The 18401-nt window shown below is 42.4% G+C and overlaps 1 protein-coding gene across 7 annotated transcripts in view; it reads right to left on the reverse strand.

Moving 5' to 3' along the window:
- Positions 1-18401, reverse strand: part of RBFOX1 (RNA binding fox-1 homolog 1) — an 861682-nt gene that overhangs the window by 557342 nt on the left and 285939 nt on the right. The gene's annotated exons all lie outside the window — the stretch shown is intronic.

Here is an 18401-nt window from a genome sequence, read left to right on the forward strand (position 1 = left end):
GGGAGTCCCTTTGCCTTTTTTCTTTTTCTTTAACGTGTTGACTTCCCTTTGATGCTGCTGTCAGTGAGTCTTTCTACCCCTCCTTACTCTCCTCATTTCCAATTGCAGAAGTTTGTACAATGTTTCCCTGGGACATGACTTTGTGAGTCTGAGTCACCTAGACCCAGATCCAGAGAGGAGATGTTATACAACAGACAAATAGAGATCTTCTTTCCAAAAGCAGATGCCTGTGTGTTCTTGGTTTTGAGTGGTTTCTTTATAATGTCCCTAGGCATGAGATTTGTTTGTAGTTTGACCGTTCATTTTTTCATATACTCTCAGGATTATGGGTTGATGTTTTCACCAAATTTGGCCATTTTTTGGATGTTACTTCTTCAGGTATTTTTCTGTCTCATTTTCTGTGTCTCCTCTCCGTTTGGAACCCCAATTATACGTATTTAAATGTTCAATATTTCCTACACATCTCAGAGGCTTTGTTTAATTCTTTTTCAATATATACTTTTTTCTTCTCTCTGTTTCTTAGTTCTACTTGTCTATCCTATTGTCAAGTTAACCGATCTCTTCACTTAGCATTTCACAAACTTCTGTTTACACTTCAGGTGATACATGTCTCACTTCTAGAATCTCAATTTAGTTATTGTTTAATGTTTTCCTTTCGCTACTGAGATTTCCCATCTACGAGTTTATTGTGTCCACCTTTTTCTTTAAATTCGTCAACAGTGGGGTGCCTGGGTGGCTCAGTGGCTTAAAGCCTCTGCCTTTGGCTCAGGTCATGATCCTGGGGTCCTGGGATCGAGCCCCACATCAGGCTCTCTGCTCAGCAGCGAGCCTGCCTCCCCCCTCTCACTCTGCCTGCCTCTCTGCCTACTTGTGATCTCTCTCTGTCAAATAAATAAATAAAAATCTTTAAAATAAATAAATAAATAAATAAATTCTTCAACAGTAATAATAGTTATTTTTAAAACAACTTGTCCATAAATTCTAACATTTGATTCACTTGGTAGTCTCTTTCAAGGGACTATATTTTTTTCTTCTAATTAGTGGCCAACAAACATTTCCTTGAAGGGCCAGAAAATAAGTATTTTAGTTTTTGTGGGCTATTTGGTCTTTCCTAAACTACTCAACTCTGCCATTGCCACAGAAAAGCAGTCCTTGCCATATGTAAACCAAAAGAAAGGCTGTATTCCAATGAAACTTTATTTACAAAAGTAGGTGGGTGTTCCACAGGCTGTAGTTAACCAATCCTGCCCTAGATGATTATTCACATTTTTTTTTCTCTTTTATACATGTCTAACATTTTTTGGTTTGTTTTATGATGGGGATTTAATTAATAGATTTTAGTGGTTCTGTATTATGTTTTCTTCCCTTAAATGACAGTTGACTTTTATTCTAGAAGCATGTAAATAACTGATACATGCTATTGACCCTATCAGGCTAACTTTTGTGCTTGATTATAGCAAGTCTACTTTGGATTTGTCCATAGTCCTAAAGCATGGGCTTTACTGTGGTGTAGGGAATGGCTCACATCTTCTAAAAAGGGCCAGATAATAAAAATAATAGGCTTTGAAAGTGACATATGATCTCAGTCACATAGTTTTATTTTTTTAACCCTTTAAAAACTTTTAAAAAAATATTCTTAGATCATGAGCAATACAAAAACAGTCCACAGGCCAGATTTGACTTGTGAGGTATAGTTTTCTGATCCCTGCTCTAAGACATTGTGTGATCTTTCTAGTCTTGACTGAATGCCCACAACATTCAGTATCTCCCTCTGGACCTCACATCATTGTCTTTCCTCTCTACTAAGACACACGCAGCCTGGTCCCGCATGTCCCAGGGCATGGAGACTTGTGCCTCCTACAAAGCCCTCTCCAGGGCGCCTGGGTGGCTCAGTGGGTTAAGCCTCTGCCTTCGGCTCAGGTCATGATCCCAGGGTCCTGGGATCGAGCCCCGCGTCGGGCTCTCTGCTTGGCAGGGAGCCTGCTTTCTCCTCTCTCTCTGCTTATTTCTCTGCCTACTTGTGATCTCTGTCAAATAAATAAATAAAATCTTTAAAACAAGACAAAAACAAAACAAAACAAAACAAAAAAAAAAAAACCAGAGCCCTCTCCAGGGCCCTGCTCCACAAATTCCAGCCCCCTTACCTTCTCCAACTCTTATGCTCTGCCTCTTTAGTTCAACAAAACTTCTGCTGTCCACTTGGGCCCCACTTCCTTGCAGCTATGGGTGAGGCTTTTTCCCCAGGCACAGAGCTGGGTGAAGTGTCACTTTCATTTCACACACCTCTCATTCTCTCAAGGACCATAACTCTATGTTTGCTAGTGCCCAATGCCTGAAAACTTGTGTTTCATACATTTTGCCAGTTGTAAAGTTGTTTATGGGGAAAAAAAATTGTTCTGTGGCCAAAAATAAAGGCTCCCCTGATACATTCTGATATCTAGATCTAGAGCAGCTCTCTGGGATGTAGGTTATCAGTTGGGTCCAATTGTGCCATTGGTGCCTATGCTGTTTCTTTTCAGTGTGCTTTAAAAAAAAAAGTAATATTCATCTAGTATTTTCAGACATTTATTTACTTCCTCTATGATACAGGCATTAGAGAACAGAGCAATGAACAAGATGAGCATTGTTCCAGCTCCAGCGAATTTTAATATAAAGGAAGTGGGAAGGTAGAAGAGGGAGACCATAAAGAAGTACACAAGTAAATTAACTAGGTAATCACAGATTGTAGGTAAGTGTAATGAAGGTAATAAGCATGGTGACAAAACAAAAATTATGAGGGGCATTAATTATGCCTTCAAAGGTCATCCTGGCCCAGAAGAGTGAATGGAATATTGAGTAATCACAATTTATTGTCCAAACCAGGCTTTATTGGGAAGAATGTAAGTGTTATTCATAATTACACAAAGACAACAGCTGAACTGTGACTGTTTCAGGCAACCCAGGATATGTGTCCACTGTGAAAGGAAACAAGAACTGGAAAACAAGTAAAATTTTGGGATCTTCCCAGGGTAATCACAAATAGAAATCATGGTGGCCTCAACTGTATGTGCGAGAATGGATTTGAAGAGGAATTGATAGATCTGAGAGATGTGACGGATCTCAAATCTGGAGGTGAAGAAGGTGGCAGAGTCACAGGTAACACCCTGGTTTCTGGCCCCAGCAAATGAATTGGGAACTGTTACAGAGAGACAGAACAAGCAAGGAAAATCAGACTAATGGGTGTGCGTGAAGGGGAGGGATGATGAGTATGGATTTAGGTATATTGAGGTTAAGATGCTTAAGTAACTTTTTAAATTAAAAATACATTAGCCTTTTGGGTATCAAGATCTGGAGAGCTCAGACAAGATTTCAAAGTTGAGGGAGAAAAATCTCCTTTAAGAGACCTGTCCCATGGGGCACCTGGGTGGCTCAGCGGGTTAAAGCCTCTGCCTTTGGCTCAGGTCATGATCCCAGGGTCCTGGGATCGAGCCCCGCCTCGGGCTCTCTGCTTGGCAGGGAGTCTGCTTCTTCCTCTCTCTCTGCCTGCCTCTCTGCCTACTTGTGATCTCTGTCTATCAAATAAATAAATAAAAATCTAAAAAAAAAAAAAAAAAAAAAAAGAGAGACCTGTCCCAGTACCTGTAGCTAGGAGGGACTAAGCCCTCACGATATCTCATTTCCTATCTACCCAATGGCATTTTCTTCTACCTTGCATCATCATTACCTACGTCTGCCTACACTTCACACCTAGCAGACTGCATAGCTCTTACAGGCAAGATATTTTCCTTTAAGACAAGATAGCTATACTTATTTTGCCTTAAAGAGAAGATACCTATTTTCCTGGTATATAGTAGATGCTCAATACAAGGTTTTACAACAACATAATCTATGACTCCAAAGAATGAACACTTCTCAAGATGGAAGCTTTAGCTTTGCTTGTAAAGAACCTATGATACATTAAACCAGATGAGATTCACATTTATCACTCTTGGGGAAAAGATGTGCTGATGAAGGGCCATCCTGTTTATCAGGAATTCATTTTCCTTAATGGAAAATGTTGCCCGAGGAAAAAATCGACAGCATGCCACTCTGGGCAAACTGCGCACACTGAGGGTTTCCAAATTCCAAGCCGAGTCCTGCTCACTGGTTCATGATACCGTCCCTCCCCCTCCCCCACCAAATATCATCTTCCTGGCTCTGGTTTCTGTCGACCTTAATCACTGGATGTCTATATAGTTAGGTACCGATTTCCCAATCTGCACTACCTGAGGTGGGGGGCGGTGGTGTGTGGAAATGGCTAAACCTCAAATCTTTAGTTTGAGGCATCTTTGGGGAAATATTCTGGGCATGAAGCTCTTGGCTATTTAGAAAATTATGTTTCCTAGGGCTGTGCTCCCAAATTACTTTATGCAAAGGGAGATGGCTCTGCTTTGGAATATTTAGGAGCAAATAAGCAAAACCAGGTTAATCAAAACCACTTAAACATTAACTCCGCTATCTTGAAAAGCATCCTATGTTTAATTCAGACATCTATAAAAATACGCCTTTGGCTTAAATATGCCAAACCATATATGCAATCAAGATCAAGCGTATACAACCACTGAAAATAACTCTATAAAAATTGCCAAAAATATTTAAATTCCTAAGTTGTTATCAGCAGATTACTCTGTGAATGTGCATATCTGTGCATGCATGTGCTGTACTGTGGGCAGACCAGCTTTCAGAAATCACGACCCCATGCTTTCTACCCAGGAAGGTTTCTATATATATATATTTTTAAAGATTTTATTTATTTATTTGACAGAGAGATCACAAGTAGGTAGAAAGGCAGGCAGAGGAGGGGGGTGGGGGGGAAGCAGGCTCCCCGCTGAGCAGAGAGCCCGATGCAGGGCTCAATCCCAGGACCCTGGGATCATGACCTGAGCTGAAGGCAGAGGCTTAACCCACTGAGCCACCCAGATGCCCCAGGTTTCTATACTCTTAAAAGCAACCTGCAAAAAAAAAAAAAAAAAAAAAAAAGCAACCTGCAAATTAGAAATTACACTGGAGCAAATATAAATGTCCACATCATAGCAGCAAATGCATTGGCCTCTTCACATGTGAGCAGGACACTGTCCTGTCAATATCAAATGCCTAAATTACCCTGTCAGATCAACACAAGTGTCCCACTGTTGGGACAATAAGTGGGACAATAATTGTGTTGCAATAGGAGTGGAAGATCAAGCTTCAGCTCCTTTCAAATCTATTCAATAATCCACGACTGCCCTCAAGAACAGGAGTGATGTATTATAAAAGAGAAGAAAAAGAGGGGGGTTGGGCGAAAGAATGATCATATAAGGGCCAGACTGATGGAAAATCTACTACTCAGAATGACTTGCTTGATGGAATCATTACGCTATGGTGTCGCTCAGTATGGTGGTGGTAATACTGCAGTATGGATCCACCAAAGTGGGGTAAAATTCAAGTGCAAATACTATGTTTGGGAGATAATCTAAGGAGGCACCAGTAGAGGAACAGGTGTGGGAGATGTGGAATGAAGAAAGACAGTAAGGAAGGGCATCTTAATAGGCAAGTGACCACTAGGGGAAACCGGCACTTAATCCCATCGTTGTGGAACTCTAGGCAATGATCAATAATACATCTCAGAGTTACACTACCCTAGGGGTGAGGAAGTTGGGGTACCAACCCATCAAATCCCTGTCCCTCCTGAGTGGAGTGCTTCTTCCAAGTTTCCGGGGTTGCCTTGTGCATGAAAACAGCCCCTATAATGAGGTTCGTCAGTGTTTTCAGGAAGCTACCTTTGGCACATGGAGGTAAGTGATGAGAAGAAATGTCGGTGCTCGGAAAGGATCTGTGATAGGCATCCCCAGGAGTCTTTAGAATACTTGGTTTACTCATTTATTCATGTGGTTCATTCAACACTTAGGTAAAACACATAAGTGATTATTGTTTAAATAATTATTTGCATTTTCTTTACCTACTTTATATAATTTGTGAGTAGAAATCAACAGAAGAGGGGCGCCTGGGTGGCTCAGTGGGTTAAAGCCTCTGCCTTCGGCTTGGGTCATGATCCCAGGTCGTGGAATCGGGCCCCACATGGGGCTCTCTGCTCAGTGGGGAGCCTGCTTCCTCCTCTCTCTCTACCTGCCTCTCTGCCTACTTGTGATCTCTGTCTGCCAAATAAATAAAAAAACAAAACCTTAAAAAAAAAAAAGAAATCAATGGAATAAGTAAATAATAAAAAATATCAAAGGGTTGGGGCGCCTGGGTGGCTCAGTGGGTTAAAGCCTCTGCCTTCAGCTCAGGTCATAATCTCAGGGTCCTGGGATCGAGCCCCAAATCGGGCTCTCTGCTCAGCGGGGAGCCTGCTCCCCCCCCCCCCTCTCTGCCTGCCTCTCTGCCTACTTGTGATCTCTGTCAAATAAATAAATAAATCTTTAAAAAAAAAAATCAAAGGGTCAGTGCTCTTAAAGACAGACATTCCTACAGTACTTCATTTGTCACTGCTGGACTTAAATGGGAAAGAACCAAATGCCAATAGGAAATGTGGAAGAAGAAGCTCAAGAGGTAGGCATGGGTGTGCCACTGGCTATCTTGGGCTGCCTTCAATGGTGGTTCTGGATGCTCTGGCCTCTCACTTTGGAAATTCTGCATGGAAATGGAAGTGGCTAATCCCAGATCACAAAGTAAATGTATGTAGTATGTGAAAGACCAACAGAATCAGTCCAAGTAGAGTAGGGATGGTATACATCCTATACTGTATACTGTAACAGGATTTTGGACTACATGATCTTTGCTTACTAGTGTTAGACTTAAGGATGTTATGTTACATGGCTAATGGGATTTTGCAGATGGCACTAAGATTATGGGCCTTAAGATAGGGAGATAATCCTGGATTATCTGGATGGACCCAGTGTAATCACATGAATCCTTAAAAGCATAACAGGGATCAGTCAGAGAGATACAATAGAAGAAGAGGCAGGAGAGATTCAATCCATGAGAAGGACTTACTCTGCCATAGTTGGCTTTGAAGATGGAGGAAAGGGCCATGAGCTAAGGAACATGGCAGGCTCTAGAAGCTGGAAATGTCCTTTGGCTCGTGGCCACGAAGGAAATGGAGACCTCAGTTTTACAACTACAGAGAATTGAATTCTACCAATAATCAGAATGAACAAAGAAATAAATTCCCCCCTAGAGCTTCCAGAAGAACATAGTCTAGCCACCACCCTGACTTTGGCCCAATGAGACTGATGCTGGAATTCCAACCTAAAGAAGTGCAAAATAATACATCTGTGTTGTGTAAATTACTTTTTTCGTAATTTATTTAGGACAGCAATAGAAAACTAATATGAATAGATTTTAACATGAGAAAAAGCTCTGACCTGCTCGTTGTGGCTACCTAGAAAAGTTCTGTTTAAGTTTACAAGGTCATTCTCTGAGTTGAATGGAAAGGAGCCCTTGATCAGTTGATAGGGCCAGTCTCAAGAGACATGGTTGGCTAAGTGTGGACACATGAACTCCACCTTTGCCATGACTGGTATAGATTCTCTGTGTGTTTCTTACCTAACGGAAATTTATCTTCTCAGAATTCTGGAAGCTCTAAGTCTAAGATGAGGGTATCAGCAGGGTTGGGTTCTTCTGAGGCATCTTCTCTTCACTTGAAGATAGCCATCTTCCCGTGTCTTCATACGGTCTTCCCTTTGTGGGTGTGTCCCCTGATCTCCTCGTCTTATAGGAACACCAGTCATGCTGGATTATGGCCTCTCTTAAGATCTCATTTTATTTTACTTACATCTTTAAAGCCCCTATTTCCAAATACTGTCACACTCTGAGATACTGAGAGTTAGGACTTCAGTGTGTGAAGTTTGGGAGACACATCTCAACCCATAAAACCATGATAATTCAGTGTCTCTAGGGTGAGTCTAGGACATCACAATGTTTTACTGACTAGGTTTGAGGAGATGGTACCTTCTATAAAGACTATAGGTGGCCTTTGGAGATTCCTCTGAGAAGCATTACCTAAGTGATGTGTGATCATCTCATTTTGACCCTCCTCTGTTTGTAAGGATCTGACTGACTGAAAGCAGACCTTCTCACTTGTGCAGAGAAGGAAAGGGCTCCGATTACCCTGAAACATAAGTCTCATTCCCCAAGCCTCTCACGCTCATGAGGACTTGAGGAAATGAGCAGATGTTGGTAAAACATCTAGCTCTGTGTGTTGCATAAACCTATAGTTTCTTTGCTTTGCTCTGCCAGTACTAAAATGGTGGTGCCAACCCACAAAGGCGACCAGGGGAGTATTCTGGGAAATGATACTAGAGTTGGCTCTTAGCAAGCCGTTAACCAAACGCTTGGCTCTGCAGTTCTCCCAAGTTTAGTGCATTTCCCCAGCGTATCGGTAAGGGTTCTTTGATCACAGGCAAAAGGAATGGGTTCTGACTAACATCAGCAGAAAAAGAGATCACTCAAAGGCTATGAAATAACCCAAGGGAAGGGTGGGTAGCCAGGCTTACACGATAAAAAGAGGAGTCAGTGTGGATCAGAGGTCCAGCCTGAGGAATTACTGCCTCCCCCAGTCTCACCAGGACATCACCGCTGAAATGAATCAACTCCAGCTTTCTACTATATCTGTTTCTCTATTGTGTGTCACTCCACTTAACATCTGCTACCCCCATTGATATAGTGAAACCCTAATACTCACTGTGATGATATTAATAAGTGCGGCCTTTGGTGGTGGTTAGGTCATGAGGGTGGAGCACCCATGAATGGGGTTAGTGTCCTTACCAGAGAGACTTCACAGAGCCCCCTCACCCATCCCACCATGTGAGGAAACAACCAGGAGTCTGTGACCCAGAAGAGGGCCCTAGCCTGACTGCACTGGCACCCTGATCTTTGACTTCCAGCCTCCAGGACTGTGAGAAGGAAATTCCATTGTTTATAAGCCTCCCAGTCTGTGGTGTTTTGTTAGAGCAGCCCAAATGGACTAAGAGAACATACAAAGTCACAGGAGAGAGAATCCAACTGGCCTGCCTTGGCCATATCTGTAGACCTTGGCTTGATTCCTTGTCCCTCCAAAACTGAACAGATGAGCGAAGAAAATTAACCCCAGAAGGCCAATGGACAATGGAGCACTGGCTACCTAGGGGTAGGAATGTTTGCTGACCCTGACAACAGACAAGCACATGCCCACTGCACGCACTATTTACCTACACGTGTGCACAGCCAACATGCTGGTTCTCGCAGGCCACGAACAAAGTTGGGGGAGATCTTGCTGTCTCAGTCAAACTTACCTTCTTCTGCCCCCAAGTAGAAGAAACTACAGAGGACTTATTTATCTGCTTCTTGGTCCATTCCCCCTCCCTACCAAGGGTATCTTATTTTTCCTGGAATGATATTTGGATCTCAGAAGAGCAGAGGAGCAAGGCAAGCCCTCGCTGAGGCATCAGTCATCGGAATGAGGAGCGGCTATGACAAATTGAAATGTCAGCATTATTAGCAAGTTTGCTTGAAGCTGTTTGATACCGATTTAATGATGAAGCAAGAAATGGGGCAGATTTGCCCTGGAAAGGGGATGATAACTAGGGATAATGGGCTAAAATTAAAGAGAATGAATATTAGACCAAGTGTCCTAAATGTGATAACTTTGGAGTCTTCTCCAAAGAACATGCTGGAATGCCTGGGGGGACTCAAATGAGGGCAGATATTTGACATGCATATGAATTACAGGATTTTTCACCAAAGACACAGGGAGGTAGCCACCTGCAAATTTCCTTATTTACCCATGTCTCACAGTGAGGCTGGGGAAATCGAAATCTGTCACTAGTTCGCTGACTTCTTGATCCATTCCCCTTCATGCTTATCAATTAAAGACCTTGCAAATACTGGGGAGCATGGGAGATCTGTAAGGAAGAGTGTGGAATGCAAGGTCTTGTGAAGACAGGGCTCCTTTTAAAAACTTAAGCATTTATAAATTTTTCATTTAGTAGGTGAGCTACCGCTAGAGATTCTTCTAGTGCTCTGAGTTTCTGCAGTTTTTACAAGTAGAGAGTCTGCTCTGGGATAGACTCCCTTTGGTGGGAGAAAATCACTAAAACGAGACCATTACTTATGTAAGATTAAAGAAAGCATTGATTAGATTTTTCTCATGTGTGTGCGCACACACGGACATTCGTGTGGAACTTCCAAGAAACTCGGTAGGGCCACTGATGGTGGGGATCTAAGTACCCTGAGGGTCCCCTCTCCAAGTCACCATGCATACTAGACTTCTGTTAACCCCTGAGCATTCAGCAAATCTTTCCTCATCACTGAAGTCTGACTTTAGCTGAGTATTTGGGATGTTAATATGGAGGACAACGTTCATGCTTCCAGAGAACTGGTTCTGAAGACAAAATAATCCAGCCGTGCAAGTTACTATACATTTGTTTGGAAAAGAGAGCATTCTGAAGCAGCTAAACAACAGTGTGCAGAGGACGAGCGCCAGGATGTACATGTGGAAAAGGTTACCCTCACCGGGGAGTTCCCGAAATTATTTGTTGATGGATCCTGGGAAAAAGGATAAATTTATTCTTCCATTCCAGACTGAGGGGATTTAGGGATTTGAGCCATTAGAGTTGGCACATAAAAATAAGTCTACTTTACTTTATGTTTCAAACCCTGGGTCAGTTATCCATACTTTAGAATCATCTCATTTGGGATGGGAATAGGTAGTTTGTTGGAAGCCTATTAAAATAAGAAATCACTTTTAAAGTGATACAGAGGTCTCTTCAATATTTTGTTTAACGTAAAATATATTAATGCGCTTCAATCTATTGATCTTTGATGTGAATCTGAGGTGTCTTCTTTGAGTGATTTCTGTTGACTGAAATTCCTCATTATCAGTCCCAGAGAAATCCTCATCCACATTTCATAGTCTCCAGGAAGGGTCAGCCAAATATGGACCAGGAGCCAAGTCTGGCCCACCACTTGTTCTTATAAATAAAGTTTTATTGGAAGACAGCCTCACTTATTCATTGTGTTTGTACCTGCCTTAATGCTATAATTCAATGTTAAATGGTTGCAATAGAGACCATATGGCCCATGAAGCCTCAAGTAGCCATTATCTGGTCCTTTACAGGAAAAGTTTGCTTTATAGGAAAAGTCTGATATATACTCCCAGTTCTGGTTTTGTTTAAAGTGAGGTAAACATTTCAAGACACGCTGGGAAGATTCTGACTGCAGACTCTGTCCAGATTTCTGAGGGTTCTTTTTCCACTAACATTTTACAGTCTTCTCACAGCTAATCAAAGTAATTGTTGAGGCTTGCTCTCACAGAATGTTTCCAAAGCATTAACTTAGTTTTCATAGAAACAGCTCTTTTTCTTACTGCACTCATTTTTCATCAGTTTACACAATATTCTACTAAATAATGTAATTACAATAACAAGTGCAGCTGGCAGAAGCAGGTCTGGGAATAAATACAACTGACTCTTGGCAAGCAGACACCTCAATGAGCAGAGAGAAAGGTAAGATTGTACAAAACAGCTACCTCAAAGGATGTCATGGGCATGCATCGGTATGCTTTATAAAGGGACTGGACAGGAAGTATTAATTTGGGAAGTTTGATAAGTAGACGTCAATCAGGTAAGCTTCTTCCATCCGTGTGCTTTTATATAAAATCTCTCATTTCAGGCATTTGTCAGTTTCACATGTACAATTTTGCCATGGTTATTTGACAAATCCCTACCTTCTCTGCTAGGCTGTGAGGCACAGGAAGACAGGCATGTGTAGATTTTGGTTTATCTCCACTACCTAGCACTGTGTTTGGCGTACGGTTCACACTCAAAAAATATTTCTTGAGGGGCACCTGGGTGGCTCAGTAGGTTAAAGCCTCTGCCTTCCGCTCAGGTCATGGTCTCAGGGTCCTGGGATGGAGTCCCGCATCCGGCTCTCTGCTCAGCAGGGAGCCTGCTTCCTCCTCTCTCTCTGCCTGCCTCTCTGCCTACTTGTGATCTCTGTCTGTCAAATAAATAAATAAAATCTTTTAAAAAAAATTTCTTGAATAAGTAACGGAATGGAAGCAGGTGCTTTGTATTCTAAAAATCATGAGTGCTGTGAGGTTTCATCAAGTGGTGGGGGGGGCTTATGTTCTCTTCCCTGTTCCTTCAGCAGCCCCCAAGGATGGGTCGGACTTTAGGAGGGGTGGGGGCAGGGAGGTAGGGGAAAGGTGTCTCTGATACTGATAGCTCACTTCCAAGGCAGCCGGGAAGTTTCATTATCTGATGCCTGAATGAAGGCAATGGGTTTAAGCCAAGATGATCATTAGCAATTTGCATTCTGCAATCCACATCACTCTTGTATCTAGCAGAAATGAGAAACTTGCTTCTAACTGGCAAATTAAATATTGATAATGCAGATCTGCTCGACACCATCTTTCACAAGGTTGGCACTGCAATTTCAATGTTTCTGAAACTTCGGTCATTTGCATTCCAACGTCACAATTTTTGTCATAACTGCAGGCATTGTGTAACATTATGTAGTTAATATCTGTCTTTCAAGCAGCTCATTTTTAACCTAAATAGATGTGTTTGCCAAGGAAACTTTGTGTTGCCACTGTAATTAGAAAACCAATATCAGCAGTCATAAATAAGAGTTAATGGGAAGAAAATAAACCCATTGATATCTAACAATTATTAAGAACCTCTTCCACACGAGACAATGTTCTAAGATCCTCATCTGCATGTGTGACTTTAATCTATGTTTGCAGGGGCACACACATACACAGATAGAAGACTTATGAAATAGGCAATTATCTCCATTATCCAGAGGAGGCATTCGAGGTACAGAGAATTTCAGTAACCTGCACAAGTGGTAAATTACAGCCTGGATTTTCATCTCAGCAGGGCCTAGCTCCAGGCCCCTCGTTCTTAACCACTATATTTTGCAAACAATGTTTTTAAAGTCTAGATAGATGTTTTGGCTGCTGCAGGCTCCAAGCCTGAGGCACACACTCCCTTTCTGTTAAAAACAGGGCTTAGGACCAGCAAGAGACTTGTCAAAGACAGTGTAGTTGCAATGGAGAGTTTCTCATCGACAGAAGAAGGACTGAGAGAGAAGTGAGAAAGAAATCACTTTCTAAGTAGTTCACCCTTTCTTACTGACTAGATGGTCACCACCTGAAGTCTGTGAGGCCCACACACAGGGTAGGTGTCTTGCTCTTTGCAAAATGCTGAGCTGGACGCTGGGTGTAACACACCGATTTCCCAGGATCCTCTGCCTGCCTCTGATCGCCAGGTTTGGAGGGTGCAGCACACCTCCTCGGGGATATTGACGCAGTTGGCGATGACTTTCTCCCTGATGTTCTGGTCTCCTCAGTCGCTGGCCCTGGGCAATGTGGTTTATTTGTCCTGCTTCTCCAGACACCTCTGATCGGACCAGAATGAACCGCTGAGCTAGACTGGGCCAATCAGATGCCTTTTCCAGGAATGTATAATCAGGAGGCATTAACAGCACCTAAACTTGCAGGAACTGCAGCATAAATCTTAGGGGCTGAAAGGTGCCATAAGCTAAAAAAAGGGAGAGATCCTTTTTTCAAAAGAAAATTCCAGAGTGGGCCCACCAGCAGAAATCAAGATGAGGAAGGAGAGAGAAGTGCCCGGGTTCTGACAGCTTTCTGATGCTAAGCTCCTTGGGAGGCCTGTTTCGTATGCCTTTTCTGTGTAGGCTGACCTGAATCAGTCCTTATTATTTGCTTAGCTAAGTGAGAGGCGCTTTTCTTCTGTGGAACCTGTCCTTTGAGGGGTTTTGTTTGTTTGTTTTTAATGTTGGGGTTTGACTGGGAACGGACATACTCTGGATGTCTGTATTCTCTGCCTGGTATTGCTAGTAGGAGAGGAATAAGAGAATCATCGGGAAGACTACTATATTAACAATAGCTAATATTGCTCATTAAGAGGCATACATTTTTTCTGAGCTGTTTCACGTAAGTCATCTCATCCGATCAACAATCCGGAGAGAAAGGATCCCTATCTTACACAGAGGGAAAACTGAAGCTTTAAAAAAGTAGGGCAGATTCAGATCTGAGATATGAACCTAAGTCAATACCCCTAGAGCTCCTGACCACCCCTAACCACCCCTCGTGCAATGCTGACCCCCATGGTATCCATTTGCCACATTGCTGATAGATTTTGGTCCGTGAACAGACACAGACCCATGAAGGAGACAAGCCTTTGCCTGGTTCGTAGTGTTCTAACCAAATATGCTGAACAGTCTCCAAACCAACGTCAGATACGCATAGCACAAAAGATCCCTTTGTAACCAGATATTTTATGTGAATGCTAACAAACGTGGGCGTTTGTTCCCTTACCCCGAGACCACACCATCTTTCCAGTTCGTAGGTCACTGAGGGAAACAAAGGGCTACTAAAGTCACATAATTTCTCTCTTCCTTGTTTTTCTCTCCATTTGTCATTCCAGATGCCAGAAAAGTAAATGTTGGTGGCTGGATTATGGTAACTGCACCACCAGCACTACCTGATCTGTTGGCTTCCTCCACCAGTGATGCGGGGACAAGGTGGTAAGTACAGCCCCTGGAGTCAGGAGCTCTTAATGCACAGATCTCATGACGAGCACTGGTGGATCAACTTCCCAGCAGATCCCAGTGACAATCTGAAATGCAAGCCCAGAGGAAGGTTCAGCCAAAACGTGGGATGGAGGGATAAACGGGTTTTCTATTCTGTAATTTGCTCATTGGGAACGTGAGTTCCTTCCGAGAAGGGCAGATGATGGGTCAGGAATAACAGAATGAGGCTCTTCTCTTGGGAAGAGTAGGGACCAGAAAGCTCACGGGCAGTATCTCTGGGGCTGAGCTGGGTGCTGGGGTGTGTGCACCGTCAGAACCTGATGCTGAGGGGAAATGGATAAAGACTGCATCTGGGCTTGTTCCAAAGAACATAAGGCAAAATACAAAGGGAGGGCCTAGCCAGGTAGAAGAGATAGAATGGGGAGATGTGATCTATGAGAAGTCGGCAAAGAAAGCATCTACGAAATTCCACAGGCCAGAGTTTAGGGTTTTCCTGAGGCTTTAGATGTGGCTCCATGTGTGTGGGATGAAAGGGAGCCCTGAAAGGAGTTGGCAGGAAGCAACACCATGAGGGACAGACAGGGCCCATGGGAATTCCTTTTGTGGCGGACTCTACTGGGTAATTCCACCAAAGAGATCCACAAACCCTGTTTTCGATCAGGTGACAATGGGCCTGTCCCCTGGGATGACTCATGGCTGTTATAGCCAATCACTGAGATCCCAGGACAGTAGGAGTGATTGGCATAGAGACTGGCCAATGCAGTGAAAGAGAACGTCCACAGAGAAGGCTTCCCAGAATGATTTTCCTCCAACTGAATGCAAAAGCTATGAGGAGAAACCTCCTCTACCTCTACCGCCCCATGAGAATGTCACGTGAGGAAGGGACGCTTGTCCTTCATCTTGGAAGAAGCAGAGAAAGGCCAAGAGAAGCACAGAGATTCCAAACAACTGTGCTAATACCAGAAGTCCACTGAGTCAGCCCTAGCATTGGGAAGTGATGAAATGTTTTTATACTTTAAATAATGCATAGCTTTTCTGTATTTATAGACTACAACATCCTTGCTGGGGAAAAAAATTAAAAACTGATACAATTTTCAGGAGTGTTTCTCAGAGTGTATTCTGCATCCAAAAATGTTATGTGATCAGATGATTTTACGAAACACTGCATATTATCTCCACTTACCTGTACTTCACTTTTGCATATTAAAGGCTCTGAGAAGTCCTGCAGATATCCAAAAAAAAAGTTTGCCTTTCTTCAACTTTTTAAAAATTAGAGAATTAACTAAATTAGAGAATTTGTTTCAGATCTGTAATATTTTACAGAACATGTACCTCGGAGTCCATTTTGGAAAGAAAATAATTTAGAATTTGTGAGAAAGAGAAAGGAAAGCAGAGGAGCAGGTCTGGGACATGCCAGTCCCTACACAGTGCCCACGCACACAAAACGGAAAGAGCAGCTGTACCTTTCTGCATTAGCTGCTGTTTCCAGGAGGCCAAGAAAAAGGGATGCATTTTACAATTACCTGCTTGCATCCCTGAATTCTGACAACATAACAGAATGAACTAATGAAGAAATATGAACTTGACCACATGCCCACGGTCTGGACATCTTGTACAGCAAATCTGGAAACGCAGCTTGATTGCTGTGTTTAAAACATACTTTTGAAAGTGTAGCTGGCAGGCAGGCACTCTGAAATGGTGACGGTAACTAAACAGATAACTGTTTTTCTCCCACTGACTCTCTTTCTAAGAAGAAAAAAATGAGATTAAGGAAACTGCATTTCATTGAGAAGGCCAAGTATTAGCATTTCAAATCAGAACCACATTTTTTCCAAGGATCCCTCATCCCCCAAAATAATGCCATCACCTCAATCAAGAAAGTTCTCTTTTCAGGTAGTAGAGGGGCTGAGTACACAGCTAGGACCGGAAGACAAGGAAGAGACGGAGTAAATACCCGCAGATGTGGAAGGCTAGACTGCACAGTAACACTGGGCGACTTCCAGGAAGGGACTACACGTCTAATATTCAAACCAGAAAGGAAGTCATCACTGCATTCCCTTTGGTATCATTTAAATTTTAAACCACTGAAATGTGCATTCCATCAATTTAAATGTGCTTTCTATTGATTCAAAACATAAATTAAGATATAAAAACAAAAACTGTAATAGCAACGACAAACAAAGCACCAATTCATGGTATTAGAGATAATTTTATATGGGGCTATTGGAGCCACACGGGGACTGAACTATATGACCCACTGTATCAAACCTGCTTGAATTTATTCAACAGAGTGGGGAGGGCGCCATTCTTGTTTGTAAACCACACCCCTGTTGACAATGTCCTCATCAATGCAAAATAATAAACCCCTCAAACTGCGCACAAGCACTTCATTACCTCGGGAGTCCTGCATTTGCCAGGTGAGTCTCATTTGCAATAGAGATTTCAGGATTATCTTAATTCTGAGGAATTTATCAGGGATCCTGGAGACAAAAGCTTGCATTCCTCTTTATCTAGCTCTGACCTAGTTCTGGCCATCGTCCTCATCCAAACAGGAAGAGAAATCTGAAGTTGCAATACATTATTTACCAGGATGAACCAGTAATTCAGACTGCAGGGAAAAAGCAATAAGAGAGCTCGGGAAAGCTTAAAACATCTTGAAGGCTATTTCACGAAGGAGTCACAGCTAATGTAAGCACAGGTACTTAGGAATGAAGTGGGTATAGATGAGAGGTTAACAGAGAGGGCCATGCTGGGAGACCACATAAAATAAATATGCATAAAAGAAGACATCCACGACTCACTTCCTCAGTTCCATGCAACCAGACTCTGTTTTACACAAGGATTTAACAAACCTGATGCCAACAGCAATTGTAAAATGGAAAGAACTCTACAAATCATTGTCATCTTGAGACCGGCATTAAGTAAATGCTCTGAAAAGTTACAAGGCTGTGTATAAGTGACATTAGACTGGTTTAATAAATTATTCCGATGCATTAGATCCCTTCGAGCACAATGGTCCCTCAACCCCAAACCTCACTGTGATGCTTTTAAAAGCAGTGGATTCCTCCAGTTTTTGTAATATGGAAACACGATGATAAGGCACACTGTCCAGTAAAAACTGCCAACTTCCATCAGCGACATTAAAACTGGGCTAATTATGATTTCAAAGTCATCCATCCAAAACAAGAGTGCATTAAAAAAAAAGGGGGGGGGGGTGGAGAAAATCCTGATGTTTCTTAAAATACCGTATCCACGCCAAGAAGGATATCAACCATGATACCATGAGGAGAACAATTTCAACCAGCTGTCTTCTTTATAAGCAAGCCACCCTCCCCTCATCCAGGGAACACTTACTATCCCTAACTCGTGAAGCACTGAGAAAGCTTCATTTTTAAGAAGGTAAATAGCATATGAGGCTTAAAATTCTGTCCCTTTCTTCTCCATATACAAATGCCACTAAAACTAAAAGACCTATGGAGGACTCAAATTCTCCGAGAAAATGCCCTTGACATATTCGTGGCTCACCCATCCCGGTTAACAGCAAGAGAGCATTTTAGCCACTCAGCAAACAGCCTGGTATTCACATTAAGAAGGCAGCAAGACATCCTTTTGACCTTTGTTATTACTCAGACCTCGTGTTGTACATAAAAAGAGTACAATGATGTCAAACAAATTCCAGAAGAGAAGTATTTATTGCTGAATCTAAATCAAAAAATCCATATCTACTATAATGGCACTTCAAAAGAAGATATACTGTATTTACCAGCTCAATCAATACTAAATTAGCTGGGATAAATATTTTCAACTCTACCAGTCTTAAAATGAAGCCCGCTATTTAGAACCCTGTGTCTTGGGAGAGACAAGGA

The sequence above is a fragment of the Martes martes genome (genome assembly GCF_963455335.1).
Source record: "Martes martes genome assembly, chromosome: 18".
Taxonomy (NCBI): Eukaryota; Metazoa; Chordata; class Mammalia; order Carnivora; family Mustelidae; genus Martes; species Martes martes.